The following is a 17,469-nucleotide window of genomic DNA, read 5'->3' on the forward strand; positions in this document are numbered from 1 at the left end:
GTTTACATATTCGGATTTATCTCGAAGAGCTCTACACATCCATACCAACAATTTCTTGATTAGAGTAAGTTTTAAAAACTCCAATTTTCTAGTTTTCATGTTTTTGTTACATATTAGGGAAGATATAGTGTCTAGTGCTCAAGTCCTTGTATGTATGCATGATATTATTCGTTAATTTGATAGTTTGATGACTTTTTGATGAATCACGAATTTGTTTTGTGTGAGGTCAGAAACTTGAACTTGTTGAATGTATAATATTATGAGATAATCAGAATCCTCTTGAAAAACTAATAAGATTGGGCTTTGGAATTTCGAATTTTCGTTACTGTATGCTCATGTTATGTTTAATTGAAGTTTTAACTCGTTTTTATGAATGATCACGAATTTGAATGGTATGCTACTGATATGAACATGATATTTTCAGTTTATGATATGTGTATAAATGTATTGCTCTTAAAAAATTAATAACTTTTGGTTTAAGAATCGTTTGATTTCGATTAACGGATCAAAAACTACGCGTAAATATATTTTGATATAAAATTTCGTAACTGCTTATCTGATTATGAGCAGGTAAATCTTAGTAACTGATTATAATAAGTTGTTAGATGAATTACTCTCGAAATGTAGTTAAATTTTCATATAAATATTGCGTAAATTGGGAAAACGGGTCAAAAGTTAGGATTAAAATAAGGTACATTTCGAGATAGGCTAAAAAGTACGTTTTTGACACGGTTAATGAGGTGTAATTAAAAACCTGGGTTGATAGGATTGTAGATGTCGAAAATCTATTGAATTTAGACTCAAGAATCGGGTCATTTCGATTTTTCTTGAACCCTATACACTCGTTCAAAGTTTTGTACATTTTATTAAAAGTGCTGTTAAAAACTGATTCGACCAGCGGGTATGTTTGCTGTTTCTGGGGCTGTTCTGGGTTGAATGAGACTATACGAAAAATTGAGTAGATTCTTTATTTAAAAATGCCGCATCTCCAATTGGTTGTGACTGATTTGGAGTTGCGATGATTTTTCTAAAAATCACAGAAGTTGCTGCTGTAAATACGATTTTAAGCGTGTGTTTTTGCAAATGTTTCGGGTTATAAAAATAATGACCAATGCTAGAGACTTGAGACTTTTTGTACGAACTTAATACACTTATATTAACTATTTCATATAGTGTGAGGTGTTCTAAAGTGATAATTTTGTATAAGTATAAACCATGTAATTTAAACTGTCCGTTTGGACACTTGACCCATTTAAGCCAAAAAGTATCGAAATGAGTAACGGGCAACTTGGACACGTCCGATATATCAATTTAAGTAAGTTTGAAGATTGTAATATTTCTAAAAATGAGTTTTGGCATGTTTTGGTCAAAATGGATATTTATGACCCATTTGGGTCATACGCGCCTACTTTGACCAATATGTGAAATTTTGAGGATCAAAGGTATGTAACACGTCTAAAATATCATTTATAAACTTTTGACATGATTTTTACATGATCAAGTATTATAGTTTGGAATTTGAGTTATCAATGGAAAATTTTATTATTTTAGTGAAAGTGTCAAAATGACTCTCGGGCTCGCTTTGTAGGCTCGTAATTTGTAAATGATTAAGTTATGGTAAAAACTATTAATTGGGCCAGAAAGTAGATATGAGAAGCTTCAAAATGATATATGATATGTATGATTTTGTCGAGTCTAAACTGGTTTAAAACGAACATGAAAACAGAATGTTGTGGCTGACTTTTAGTCTTGGTTAAGTGTCAAAAATGACTCTTGGGCCTACTTTGTGGAATTGTAATTTGAAATCAGTTAAGTTTGGATAAAAAACTATTATTTGGTATTGAAAGTATTTACGATAAGCTTTAAAATGATATATTATATGTATGATTTTGTTGAGTCTAAACAGGTTTAAAACAAGCGTGAAAATGGGTAATCGTTGCTGATTTTGAACACAGCATTTTATCAGCAGTTTATGTTTCGGGAGGCTGTTTTCGCGAGGCTATAACTTTCAAACCGTAACTCCGTTTTTGTTAAATAAACTGTCTATAGAAAGGTGGGATGATATAATTTCCAATGGTCAAGACCTAAGGTATTATATCAAAGTTGGTGGGACCTGGAATCAGCTGCGAAATACCTAAAAAATACATATATGTAAATAATATTTTTTTCTAAGTAAAAATAGAGAACTTAAGTTTGACTAATGTTTGACTATTTGACCAACTTGGGTAATATTATGAGATTGTTTATTTGTGTTGACCATGTTGACTGTGTTTGACTTGCGTTTGACTTACATTTGACTTACTTTGACTTCTGTTGACGTTTGTTGACTTTTGCTAAACTTTACTAAATTTATGAGTCAGACTTGAGCAATAGGACTATACTTACCCTATGGACCGACCTAGCTTATTAGACACTTATTGACCAACATATGTTCTCTAGGTTGAAGTCTACGGTTACTTGCTTCCCGATATTCGGTCACATCTATGTGATTTATTTCTGAAGTTGTCAGGTGAGTTTCATATGCTCCCTTTTTAATTGCTTTTTCAATCTATATTTTTGGGCTGAGAATACATGCACTTTATTTTAAATGCAATGGATACAAGTACATACTAAATTCTACATCAAGTTTGAACCGAAAATCCCTTAGCTTTGGTAACTAGTAACTGCCGGTTATAAGAACTGGTGGGCGCGAGTAGTTGTATATGGATCCATAGGGCTTGACATCCCCGTCTGTTCCAGGTATAGAAACCCTAGCCTGAACTATAAAATAGACGTATGCTATTTGAGTTTAGTACACGTTGGTTTGCGTGTATTGTACATGTTGGTTGCATGTATGTTAAAACAGGGGTACTTATTATATATACGTTAAATTTTAGTTATCAGGGTGCTCAATCTTGTAGAATATTTTGATAAACGTTTCTGGATGAAACAACTGAAATCTTGTGATCCACCTTTATATACAGATTATGCGCAACATTAAAACTATGAACTCACCAACCTTTGTGTTGACACTTTTAAGCATGTTTATTCTCAGGTCCCTAGAAGTCTTCTTCTGTTTGCTTATACGTTATACAAGTTATGTGCATGGAGTCATACATGCTTTATTCGAGAAAACTTTGCATTCATAAAATCATCACCATGTATCTTATTTTGACTGCATTGTCAACGGATGTATCATTGTAAACTATTATTTACGGTAATTGTCTATATGTAGAAATCATCAGATGTCGAAAACCTTGGATTTAGATATTCATTTATGGTGTGCCTTTTCAAAAGAATGCAATGTTTACAAAACGTATCATATAGAGGTCAATACCTCGCAATGAAACCGGTGAATAACGTACTGCGACAATAGCGATTTTGGCGGGTCGTTACAGTATACAACTTATGTTCCACCCGTTAATGGAAGCGAACACGTTGATTTACATGGGGAAGATTATCTTATGTCTAAAACAGGAGAAGTTGCTCAAGATGTGACTAATGATAACTGGGATATGGGAAAGGAGTTCTCACCTCTCCCTGTTAAGGTGAATAATAAGACTGTGGAGGCAAATAGACCTCAACCTGTAACATATTCGAAAGTGGTAAAAGAGTCTGCCAATGTTCGAAAGGTTAACTTTCGATTGATGGAATAACCCGCTGATCTGGATGAAGGTGTGGACGTCGAGATCCCATTATCTTCTGTAAAAGAGGTATGTGATAGGTATATCAATACCCTTTTTGGTTATTTCATTGAAAAGCATGTTGCGTTTCCAGTTGTTCAAAATTATGTGAATAACGTATGGAGGAAATATGACATCGAGAAATCTATGATGAACTCGAAAGGGTTCTTCTTTTTTAAATTTGCAACACAAAAGGGGATGTTAGATGTTCTGGAAAATGGGCCATGGATGATACGAACCGTTCCTATAATTCTTAATCGTTGGTCCCCAAATGTTTCTCTTACTAAAGAGGACCTAACAAAGGTTCCAGTTTGGATAAAATTGTATGATCTTCCCTTAACCGCTTTCACAAAGGATGGTTTAAGTGCCATTGGTTTGAAAATAGGTGTTCCTATAATGTTGGATGCATACACTAGTACTATGTGCATGGAATCATGGGGAAGGCCAAGTTATGCTAGAGCCATGGTTGAGGTATCGGCTAAATCTGAGTTGATAGAAACCTTAAAAGTTGTGACTCCTAGCCTTGATGGTAAAGAAAAAACTATGGATACGGTTATGATTGATTATGAATGGAGACCTTCACGTTGTTCAATGTGTAAAGTGTTTGGCCATGATGATGTGCGATGCTTCAAAAATGTTAGTTTTGAGCAAAAGGAACCTGTGGATAATGATGATGGTTTTAAACAAGTCCAAAAGAAATTGGGTAAAAGCATCGTGAAAGGTAAGAGTCAAAAAGATGGTTTTCATGTAGGAAAGCAAAAAAGAAAAATGGGTCTACAAACCAATTGGAAAGAACACACTAGGTGTGGAACCCATAAGGAAAAAGAATAAAATTGAAATAAAAAACAAGGTTGAGATCTCCAACATGAATATGGGAATGAGCACAAAACAGGAAGGAACAAAGGTTAATAATTCGTTTGGAGTTCTTATTGATGAATCAAGCGATGTAGAATCTGACGAAGATGAAACGACAACCTTTATGGCAGGAAAAAATACTACCAAGACAACAGCCCCGTTTGGTATGAAATCGGGCTGGTTGTAGTTGGAATTATAGGTCCCGGTCTGTGTATTGTAGGTAATTTTAGTTTTGCTAGTCCTGTTTTGGTGGGTTCTAGCTTGGTTTTTATTGGTTGTTTGTGAGATCTCAAGGCGAGCTTGTGATCGTTGTTCTTTTCTTGTATGTTTTTATTATTTTTCATTATTAATATTTACCGGGTAAAATCCATTACCCAAAAAAAAATGTGTTTTTTGTTGTCTACTTTTCTATTATCTCATCTGTTGTGGGATCTCATTTTTACTTCTACAGGTGAAGTATCTATCATTCGGAGAGCCCATCTGCACCTCTTTTCACATACGACTTCATACATCGTCATCCAGGATTACGAGGTTTAAAATTCTGGAAGGAAGAGCATGATCTGTACTGCAGTAAAGTTAGTCAGTTTTTCCAAAATTTACATATAATAATATATTCTCAATTTGAGTCCGTTACGAAATTTAAATAATATTTTTTTTGGTGATAGAAAAATTAGTTGACATCCATTTTCCTAAATTTGCTTGTATATAGGCATGGTTATGGAAGATGGGAAACTATTGTTGACGATAAGGACTTAAGGTTTCAAGAAGTCATTGTCGAGAGTTTGCATATCCTCAGGGTAAATTTGACGGTTCCTGGAGGTTATCGCCTTCTCAACCTCAGTTGACCACCCCCGGAAGCGGTGGTCTTGATGGTCAAATAGCAAATTTGGGAGGTACGCAACCACAAGATACTGCTGCTGCAAATAAAGTGTTGTATCTCTTCAGAGAGATGCAAAGAAGAGTGGTTGATTTTGTCAAGAAACAGGCCCTCTTTCTTGAAAAAGGACTTAATGTCGATTATACAAAAGAATACTTCGTAAGTCGATTCTTACACGCTTTATTTCTTTAAATATTTGTTTTGTTTGTGCAATAAATTTGAAAACTTGTCCGTATGTAACCTGTATGCATTTTATTTGTTTCTCTTAAAGGTAAGCAACTGAAGTTCAGATCTTAATATCTTTAAGTTGAGATGAATTTTCCAAGATCAAAAGATAATAATTAAGAGATTGCTTGTAAGAACTAATGTCTAATACTCCAATTACAATGTAAAATATTCTTTTTTCACTTCTCATATGCAATGTATCGCTTGTTCAATGATCAGGTATGTTTTCTACCAAAGTGCTTGGTGATATATTGATCTCCAAACTCGCGGCCCAATCCAATACCATCATTGAAACGTTGAGAAACAATTTGGTGCCAAAAAAGGTTGAAGTCTTTGTGTGGAGAGCAAAAAGAAAACGTATCCCGGTTTTGTTCGAGCTTGATAAACGTGGAATTGATCTCCATTCGGTCCGTTGCCCATTGTGTGACGATGATATCGAAAGTGTCGATCATTCACTCATTTTTTGTCGCCATGCACTTGAGGTTTGGTCTAAAGTGTACAATTGGTGGGGTTTTAGTGGTGTCTCAAATCTAAGCATTGGTGAGATTTTTTGCGGTAATCATACACAAAACATGTCGGTTTTTGGTGCGAAGTTATGGCAAGCGGTGGAATGGACGTGCGGGTATCTCATTTGGAAAAATCGTAATCAAAAAGTGTTCAAAAACAAGAGTTGGAATCCACCGGCCGCACTAAACGAAATACAAGTGAAGAGTTACGAATGGGTCGCGAATAGATGCAAGTCGAGAGTCATTGATTGGCATAATTGGTTAACTAATCCTCAAGTTTTCTTACACTAGCAAGCTAGGCTATAGTTACCATCTTAGCAACTTTGTTTAGTTTGTTAGGTCTTGTACGAATGTGCGATGTAATATTTTGAACTCTTGTAATCGTTTCCAGTTTAATACATATTGCTTTTCAAAAAAAAAATTGATCAGCTTCCTTTATATATCATATTAATTCAGGATAAACCAAGTCTTCCATCAAATACAACCACTAATGTGACTCCATTTTCAGCTTTAACGAAACAACGACATCAGGGTGATGGTAATCATCTTGAAGGTTAATATAGAACTATAGGCAATGTACAACTTCATATTTGAAAAGTTAAGAATGTTTAGCTTGCTACATACCTCAAGTGTAACCATTAAAGAACAATGTTCTTATTGTATTTGTTCTTATTGTATCTGAACAATGTTCAACTGTGTTGATTTGTCCCTTATTTACAAGTGGTAATTTTGGTTCATTCACTTGTGTATTGATTATATAATGTTGTGTAATCTCAAATCGGGTCATATTAAACATGTTATAGCAAGCGTGTATATAGGATAATTTGTATTCGCAAAAATGTTAGAAGCATACGTGCAAATATGTTAGAAGCATACATTGGCAACTTCCATATTCCAACATGTATGCTGCAACATGTGTAATAGAACTATAGGCAAAGTGTTTGGGTAATGACTTTTCTGACCTCTACAAACATTGAATGGTTTCAAGTTCCACACTACTAGCTTTTAGGATAATGTCTTTATATATGTCATCATAATGACGATTCCAAATAGTATTCTCTGGCTAGAACCCGCAAGTTTGCGGGTATTAAACTAGTTATCCTACATTTAATGCATCTGAAATCAATATTGTTCTGGTACGTATGGCACATTTTTTGAATGCAAACTAGCGGTTAATTGCAGCATCGCGCAAGGTGGGCCAATTTCTAGTTAACTTTAATAATAAACAAAAACGCTCAACACCTTCCCATCGATTAACCGGTTGGCAAAAAAAACCCTTAATAGACTACTGCCTTAGTAAAATTGGACCCACTTCGCTAATTAACTGGTTGGCAAAAAAAAACCATGAACCGACTACCGCCTTGGTAAAATTGAACCCACTTTGCTGGTTAAAAGGACCCTTATATTAAACCGTCTTATTAATTACATATTTCTTTACACTTGGTTAAAATGTAAATTGTAGGTGTAGGACTAAATTAAAGGGTCCTATTAATAGAGTCAATTAATGGCCATGAAAACCTGATGATATCATTAATAGGACCCCATTATCAAATTGCCATATTAATATAGTAAATTCATGGCCATGATAATCTGATGATATGAGTTATAAGACTCTTATGTTAAACCGTTATATTAATTTCATTTGTCTGTACACTTAGTTAAAAATGCAAATCTTAGTTGTACGACTAAATTTAAGGGTCCTGATATTAGAGTTAATCAATGGTCATGACAACGTAATGATATAATTAATAGGACCCGTATATCAAAAGGTCCCATTATATAATGAATTCATGACCATGTTAATAAAATGATATGAGTTATAGGACCCTTTTATTAAACCGTCCTATTCATTTCAATTCTTAGGACCCTTGGTTATAATTTACAATTAAAATAGTGTGAATAATGGCGATGAAGACATGATGATACGTCATTTTTTAGGCTACCTGACGAAGGGTCCTATCAGGTGCTATTTAGGACCCGTTTTTGGGGGGTCTCAGAAAAAGGGTCCCGATAGGCCATTTTTCTTGTAGTGCTTCATATTTTTCAATATTCTTTGTCTGCACGCGCTTTAACATGGTTTGACAAGCTTAAACCAAATTCAATACATTCATGGGAGGAACTAGGCACCAAGTTTTTAAACAAATTTTATCCACCCTCCCTGCAAACATGTTTAAGAAATGACATCGCAAACTTTTCTCAAAAAGAAAATGACATAGCATGGAATAGAGTAAAGGTGATGCTTAAAAGATGTCTAAATCATTCATTAAGTCGGGCGGACATAATCTGCACTCTTTACAGTTATTTGACCAAGGATGATAAGTCTCTCCTAGACATGGCCTCGCAAGGCAATTTCATGTCACGAACAGCAGACGAAGCATGGAATCTCTTAGACACAATAGCTGCACAACATGAAGATTGGAACAATGAAGCTGCTGAGAAGGATGACTTCTTCACTCATACGATAAAAATACTGGAAACCAGGTTACAAGATCTCACCATCACTCTTCAGAGTTTACCAATTCCTAAAAGTATAGATGCTACTATAACCAATCTAAGGTATCCTTACCCTAGATGGGCATATAAATTACAAAATAGCTCAGACTTTAATATAATCATCCCACTACACCATCCTACTCTCCACTCTAAGGAAACTTTAGTTGAATTTATGAAAAAACAATACATGATAAACCATCAAGTCATAGAATGCCAAAACAAGTTTGACACTTTAATAAAGACTTTTGAAGAATTAATAACCAACTTTCAGCTTACACTTAAACGATTAACCACTGAAGTTGAAATAGAGTGTAGCATTAGTAGTAACTAGAGGTGGGAAGGAAACAACTGTTAATGTACCCATACAAGATTTTTCTGACACGGAACCTGTGCCAATTGATCTAGTTGTCAATCCACCAGAACCTATCTATCCTAAAGCTCCGAAAATTATTCCGCGAGCCCGCATACCTTTCCCAGGTAGGCTTAGGAAGGAAAAACAAGAAGCGCAATTCACTAAGTATTGGGATATTATTAAGAATCTGCATTTGAATGTACGACTATTAGATGCTTTAGTAGAAATGCCAAACTACACTAAATTTTTCAAGGAACTGCTTTCAAACAAAGAGAGATTAAGAGAGATAGTTAGCTTAACCTTAAGTGAGGAATGTTCATTAGTGTTACAACATGGTATTCCCCTTAAGTTAGGAGATACAGGAAGATTTACGGTACCTTGCTACCTGCAAGATGTCCAAATTAGCAATGTGTTAGCAGACTTAGGAGCCAGTGTAAACCTAATGCCCTATTCATTATTCAAAAAGCTAGGACTAAATGACTTAAGGCCTACCAGAATAACTATCCAACTCACGGACAGATCAGTTAAGATTCCTCGAGGAATAGCTGAGGATGTCATAGTCAGAGTGGATAAGTTTGCATTCCCCGTTGATTTCGTCATTATGGATATTGAGGAAGACACGAAGCTCCCACTCATACTTGGCAGACCATTCTTGAATACTGCCAAAGCCATAATTGATGTACACGAGAAATCACTAAAATTAAGAGTTGGCAGTGAAGAAATCACATTTAATGTTGACCGACTTATGAGCCACCCTCGCGAAGAAAATCTCAATCTCGCTGATTCTTTTCAAGATCTCGTCAATGAATATCTGGAGGATACCATGGCTATATGTAGTTAAGATCAAATTTTTAAAGATCTATTTTCTACACCTCCTGAAGGAAATCTCGACATCTATTCAGCCATAGATCCTGGTCAATATAAATCTCCCCTCTTCGAAAGTAACTTTCTTGGCAAGACTATCTGAATAGCACCTCTAGGTCAAGGCATTCCCTACCTCTGTTAAGGAGAAGACCGGATGAAGAAACAGATTTCATTTCGGTATTTCAGGAACCACAGTTAAAAGAGGACTGTGTTGAAATTCCTGAACCAACCTTCGAAACTAAATGTGATAACCCGGAAATTTCCGACCAAATTTAAACTTTATCTTTATATTATTCCGACATGATAAGCAATGTTTGTTAAGTTGAATCTCAAAAATTTTAAACTGTGTTCATATATTCATTTTAACCTCGACCAAATTCCGACGATTCACGAACCATTATATAAATAGATATGATTATATATATATGTATATATTATAACTTGAGAATATTAACAAAGTATTAAACGTATAATACTTTACATGAACGTATTTGTTTCAATATGTTTATCGATATAATTAAATGATAATATCAAATGATTGATTTATCAGATAAATTATATGATTATGAGTCTTTTTTGTGAGGTCCACGTTAATTTGAGAAATCGTTCATTTTTAATGATATTCGGAATTATTGGTAAAGTGTCAAAGTAATGAGAACTAGACAAAGATTAGTGGAGGTTCCTGTTTAACTTTCAATGCATGCTTTACAATGATTGTCTTGTATCTCTGGATAAGTTAATTATTTTTCATAGTATTGAAAACGTCTTACGATATAGATAAAACCTTTTGACAAGTTATAAATAATAACGGTCCGTGATTTAATTAATTTGCAATGTGTATTTAAAACATGTTTATGAATATTGAATATATATATATATATATATATATATATATATATATATATATATATATATATATATATATATATATATATATATATATATGATTTCAAATTAGTTAAGTAAACGATAGTAACACTTGTTTATTGATTCGACTGATAATTAAATATATTAATTAGGACGTTTGAGAAATTAAAATAAACATTTGCTCATAAAGGAATTTTATCAATTTTAGCTTTAAAGGGTAAACGTGACGTGTTATAATAAACGATTTTTAATAAACTTTGAAATATAATTGATTTTGAAAAAATAAATATTATTAAATAAATATTTCAATATGTATAAATTTATTTCTAAATAAAAATATATTTATATATTTTACAAAGTGATAAAATATAATTTTAACTTAGTCATAAAACGTTTGAATTAAAATAATATATTTTGATAAACAACGAGACATTGATTTATAGAAGCAAATGACCACAACACTCAAATATATAAGTTATACTTTAGGTAATATAGTCTATTAATTATTAAGTCTAATTTTTGATAAAGGTACACGTCTCGTAACGAAAAGTACTAGTTTTCTCAGCGTACGAAAGGACGTTCAAGAAATCAGAACTGAGACATAAGTTGAGCGTAAACGTACAAGTCATCCGAACTAATGTTACAAGTCAACTATGCTCGTGATTATAATATAATATATATAATTATATAAGTTAAATAAATATATTATATTTATTAAATAACTCTCAGCCGCCCCCCAATAATTCGTTTGTGAGCTGGATGCTAGGGCCATGCGATCGCATGGCCAACACCCTTTGAACCCATGCGATCGCATGGCTAGGTGTGGGTGGCCAAGTCCTTAAATGCTCAACGAATTCATTTCGATACACACACAGATATTCATATATATATATATATATATATATATATATATATATATATATATATATATATATATATATATATATATATATATATATATATATATATATATATATATATACATATATATATATATATATATATATATATCACTCTCTCCGTAATAATTATTATTATTTATATTATTATTATTAATATTAATTTTATTAATATTATTAGTAGTATTAATATTATTATTATTAGCATTATATATAAAAAAAATTCCTACGACGGAGTGATGCTTGAGTGGTCTAAAACGGGTTTAAGCTTTGGAACTATGGGTTATAGCTATGGAGGTTATGGGTATGGTTCACGGGTTTTGTTCATGAGGTCAGCCTAGTGTTTATCATCTCCGTTGCGTCTACGTATCTTCCTGCAATATTGAATCTCAATATTGATATGTGAGCATTCATATCTTATCTTTTATATATTAATAGTGTATCCCTGACTAGTGCTCGAGTATATATGATTATGCATGCTTGAATGTTTATTTTCATCGTTATGTAGTTTATGATAAATCATGAATTTAATACATATGCTACTGAGATAAGGTATATGATATGCATGTCGTTGGAAAGCTGTCAAAAAATTAATAACTTTTCATTTAGAAAGTGTATGGTTTCGATGAACGGATTAAAAGATATAGTTAACTAAATTCATTAAGTTTAGTATTATTATTAAAATGATTATTATTATTACGATCGTCGTTATCGTTATCGTTATCGTTATTGTTATCGTTATCGTCATTATTATCGTCATTATTAATTAATATTATTATTATTATCATTATCGTTATTAATATAAGTATTATTATTAAAAATTGTTATTGTTATTATTATTACTATCGTTATTATCATTAAGGTTATTATTAATATTATTATTATTATTATTATTATTATTATTATTATTATTATTATTATTATTATTATTATTATTATTATTATTCTTATTATTAATAAAATAATTAATATTTTTATCAAAACTATCATTTTATTATTTTTATCGTTATTATTATTATTAAAAGTATAAATAATATTAAAACTATCATTTTTATTAAAATTATGATTTTAATAGAAATATCATTGTTATTATTAAATATCATTACTATTATTATCATTTTAGTATTATTATTATTAAAAATTATCATTTTGAATAGAATTATTATTTTATAAAATATTATTATTACTACAGTTAATATTAAAAAGTATAATTATTATTAAAATTATCATGGTTGTTAGAAAACATCATTATAAATCTTAAAACTTATATTTTCATTTAAATTTTCATTTTTTTTATTATTAGTATTATTAATAACAACAATATTATTAACATTGTTAATATCATAAACATGATTATAATATTTTTATCATTATTAGTAATATTATTATTATGACATTAGTATTATTATAAAAGATCATTATTAATTATCAAAATTATTATTATCATTAGTAATTATAAATATTGTTATTATTATAATTAATGTTATTATTATCACAAAATAATACAACTTTTACTCATTATTATTATTAATATTATTTTATCAAATAAATATGTGATATAAAGATATTTTTATTACACGTAATATAATTACATTTATAATACAAACCACTATATTTTTATGATATTAGGTGAGCTTTATAAATTTTATTACTTAAGATATATAAAAGTATATTTTTATCATATATAATTTTTAATATAAAATTTTTATTAATAAATGACTTGTATTTTACTCTGATAAAATCTAATAAATATATATTATATATATAAAACAACTATATTTATGTTATATAATAAACATGTATAAATTTTGAAAGTCATTTTGGGTCAAATTGACTTTTGTCAACTTTTGCATATCAGTCTCGAGCATTAAGATTGTGATACACTATGACTTGACCTAAATTGTTAAACAGATATTGACCAACATACAAATATATATATACTTAATATAGGTTCGTGAATCCAAGGCCAACCTTGCAATGTTCAGTGCCGTCATTTGCATTATTGCTACGAACTACAGTATCGTGAGTTTCATTACTCCATTTTTATATATATTTTTGGGACTGAGAATACATGCGCCGCTTTTATAACTGTTTTACGAAATAGACACAAGTACTTGAAACTACGTTCTATGGTTGAATTATTATACCGGATATCACCATTTTTAGCTTGGTAGCCTAAGAATTTGGAAACAGACCCCCAAATTGACGCGAATCCTGAAGATAGATCTATGGACTTTGACACGTCCCATCCGGGTTACAGATGCTTTAGTACTTCAATTTTATATACAGATGAGTGTACCTGTATATTTGGGGATATTCTAGATGCATTTGTTAATGTCGGTTACCAGGTGTTCACCATATGAATGATTTTTAATTCGCAGGTTATGCGTACTATTTTGTACTCGGGTTACGTGTACAATTAAATATCTGAAATCTTGTGGTCTTTTAAAGTGAAGAAAATGAATGTTTATGATAAACTAATGAACTCAGCAACCTTTTGGTTGACACTTGAAAGCATTTTTATTCTCAGTATTAAATAAATTTTCCGCTGTGCATTTGCTCATTTAGAGATATTACTTGGAGTCATTCATGGCATATTTCAAAAGACGTTGCATTCGAGTAGTTAAATTTAACAAGATTACTATTAAGTCATTATTAGTTTGGATATATTATGAAATGGTATGCGTGCCTGTCAACTTTCGATGAAATGAAAGTTTGTCTTTTAGAAACGAATGCAATGTCTGTAAAATGTACCATTTAGAGGTCAATACCTCGTAAAAAATCAACTATTGTAATTCGTTTATAATCGATATGAACGGGTTGTTTAAATAAAGAAGACGTTTCTGAGGAGGAAGCATTAAGAAGGACAATTTCCAGAACCAAAGAACAGATAGCATCAGTAACTGCTATTAAGGAAGAAGAATCAGAATTCCAGGAGAGATATGGCTCGTTAGACAGAGAGGAGATAGCCAGAATGAAGCCATCTATCGAGGAACCTCCGGAATTGGAATTGTAGAGGTTACCTGAACATATGGAGTATGCATTCTTAGAAGGAGAATCGCAACTCCCTGTAATCATCTCGAAAGACCTCACGTCACAAGAAAAGGCGAAATTGATTCATGTTTTGAAATCACATAAGAAAGCAATCGCTTGGAAGATTTCCGACATAAAAGGAATCAGTCCAAACTATTGCACTCACAAGATCTTCATGGAGGATGATATCAAACCATCAGTTTAGAGGCAAAGAAGGGTCAATCCAATGATTCAAGAAGTCATCAAGAAAGAAGTAATCAAACTTCTGGACGCCGGTCTGATCTATCCTATTTTCGATTCGTCATGGGTCAGTCCTGTTCAAGCGGTACCCAAGAAGGGAGGAATGACCGTATTCAAAAATGAGAATAATGAACTTATTCTAACACGGGAGGTCACCGGTTGGCGGGTTTGCATAGATCATCGTAAACTAAATGATGCAACCCAGAAAGATAATTTCCATTACTATTCATTGATCAAATGTTGGAACGTCTATCAGGAAATGAGTTCTACTGTTTCCTTGACACTTTTTCCAGCTACTTTCAATTTCCCCATGATCCAAAGGACCAAGAAAAGACAACCTTCACCTGTCCTTATGGAACATTTGCCTATCGACGCATGCCCTTTGGGTTGTGCAATGCACCAGCTACATTTCAGCGATGCATGGTAGCAATATTACATGACATGATCGAAAGTTGTATGGAAGTCTTCATGGATGACTTTCTCAGTCTTTGGTAGTACCTTTGAGTCGTGCCTTTCTAATCTTGACAAGATGCTCACCCAATGTGAAGATTCGAATTTAGTTCTAAATTGGGAGAAATGTCACTTCATGGTAAAAGAAGGAATAGTTTTAGGACATAAGATTTCAAAGTCAGGAATAGAAGTCGATAAGGCTAAGATTGAAACTATAACTAAGCTTCCAGAACCTACCACAGTAAAAGCTATGAGGAGTATCCTTGGATACGCCGGTTTCTACTGACGTTTTATCATAGATTTTTCAAAGGTCACGCGACCTATTACTCATCTCCTCGGAAAGGAAGTTCCGTTTGTCTTTAATGAAGAATGTGTTCAAGCATTCAACTATCTGAAGGAACAGCTCACACATGCACCCATCATGATAGCTCCTGATTGGAGTTTACCATTGGAAATCATGTGTGATGCGAGTGACTTCACAGTTATGGCTGTACTAGCACAAAAGAAAGATAAGCACTTTCATCCAATCTATTACGCCAACAAAACCTTAACCGGAGCTCAAGAGAATTACACCACTACGGAAAAGGAGTTGCTAGCTGTAGTTTTCGCCTTCGACTAATTCCGTTTCTATCTTATCCAGTCCAAAACTACGGTATACATAGATCATTCAACCCTAAAATATCTATTCACTAAGAAAGATTCTAAACCAAGACTCCTACGATGGATCTTACTCCTTCAAGAATTCAATATTGAAATCAAAGATAAGAAAGGAGCAGAGAATGTCGCAGCAGATCATCTTAGTCGTTTGGAGAACCCAGTGATGAAACAACTTGCTGAACGGTATTTCAAAAACAATTTTCTGGAAGAACACCTTATGAGCTTAGGACTAGCCAACATATGATCACAATTCACTGATACTCCTTGGTACGCTGACATAGCCAACTACCTAGTTGCTGGAGTGGTATAGAAAGGAATGAGCACATTCCGAAGAAGGAAGTTCTTCAGGGACGCTAAGTACTACTGGGAAGATCCGTACCTGTTCAGAATTTTCCCTGATCAGATAATCAGGAGGTGCGTAGATGAGAAACAAGCAACAGGGATTCTTCACCAATGTCTCCACGGACCAACTGGAGGTCATCATGGAGTAAACTTAAACGCAAGAAAAGTTTACGAATCAGGATTTTATTGGCCGTCTATATTCCGAGATGCGCAAGATCCTGTAAAGCGTTATGACGCATGCCAAATACAAGGTATTATCTCTATGAAGAATGATATGCCTCGGACTAATATCCAAGCTTGCGAGATCTTCGATATATGGGGATTAGACTTTATGGGGATGTTCCCTAAGTCTAATGGGAAAGAATATGTCTTCGTAGCAGTAGATTACGTCTCCAGATGGGTCGAAGCCCAAGCGTTTCCAACCAATGATGTCAAAGTCATCACCAACTTCCTGAAGAGACTCTTCTGCCTATTCGGAGCTCCCCGTGCCATAATAAGTGATAGAGGCACACACTTCTGTAATACCTAACTTATGAAGGTGATGCAACAATACGGAGTTACCCACAAGATTTTCACTGCTTATCATCCGCAGACTAACGGACAAGCAGAAGTCACTAAAAGAGCACTCAAGAGAATTCTAGAACGCACCGTCGGCCATCATGGGAATAAATGGGCCGAGAAACTAGATGATGCTCTGTGGGCATTCTGAACTGCTTACAAGAATAATCTAGGAACTACACCCTACCACATGATCGATGGAAAAGCCTGTCACCTTCCGCTGGAACTAGAGTATAAAGCTCTATGGGCGTTGAAAACCTGTAACCTTGATCCTTCAGTAACCGCTAGGCATCGGAAGATGCAGATGAATGAACTCGCTGAATAAGGAGACCAAGCGTACGAGACATCATATATCTACAAGGAATGGACGAAGCTAACACACGATGGAAAACTGATACCTACAAAGTTCGCTCCTGGAGATAAAGTTCTACTCTTTAATTCTCAGTTCAAGAAATTCGCTGGTAAATTTAGATCAAGATGGAGTGGACCATACAAAGTAATACGTGCTTTTTCGCACGGAGCTGTAGAATTAGAAGGACCTACTGGAAACTTCAAAGTCAACGACCACCGATTAAAATCTTATCTAGAA

The sequence above is a fragment of the Rutidosis leptorrhynchoides genome, chromosome 1 (assembly GCF_046630445.1).
Source record: "Rutidosis leptorrhynchoides isolate AG116_Rl617_1_P2 chromosome 1, CSIRO_AGI_Rlap_v1, whole genome shotgun sequence".
Taxonomy (NCBI): domain Eukaryota; kingdom Viridiplantae; phylum Streptophyta; class Magnoliopsida; order Asterales; family Asteraceae; genus Rutidosis; species Rutidosis leptorrhynchoides.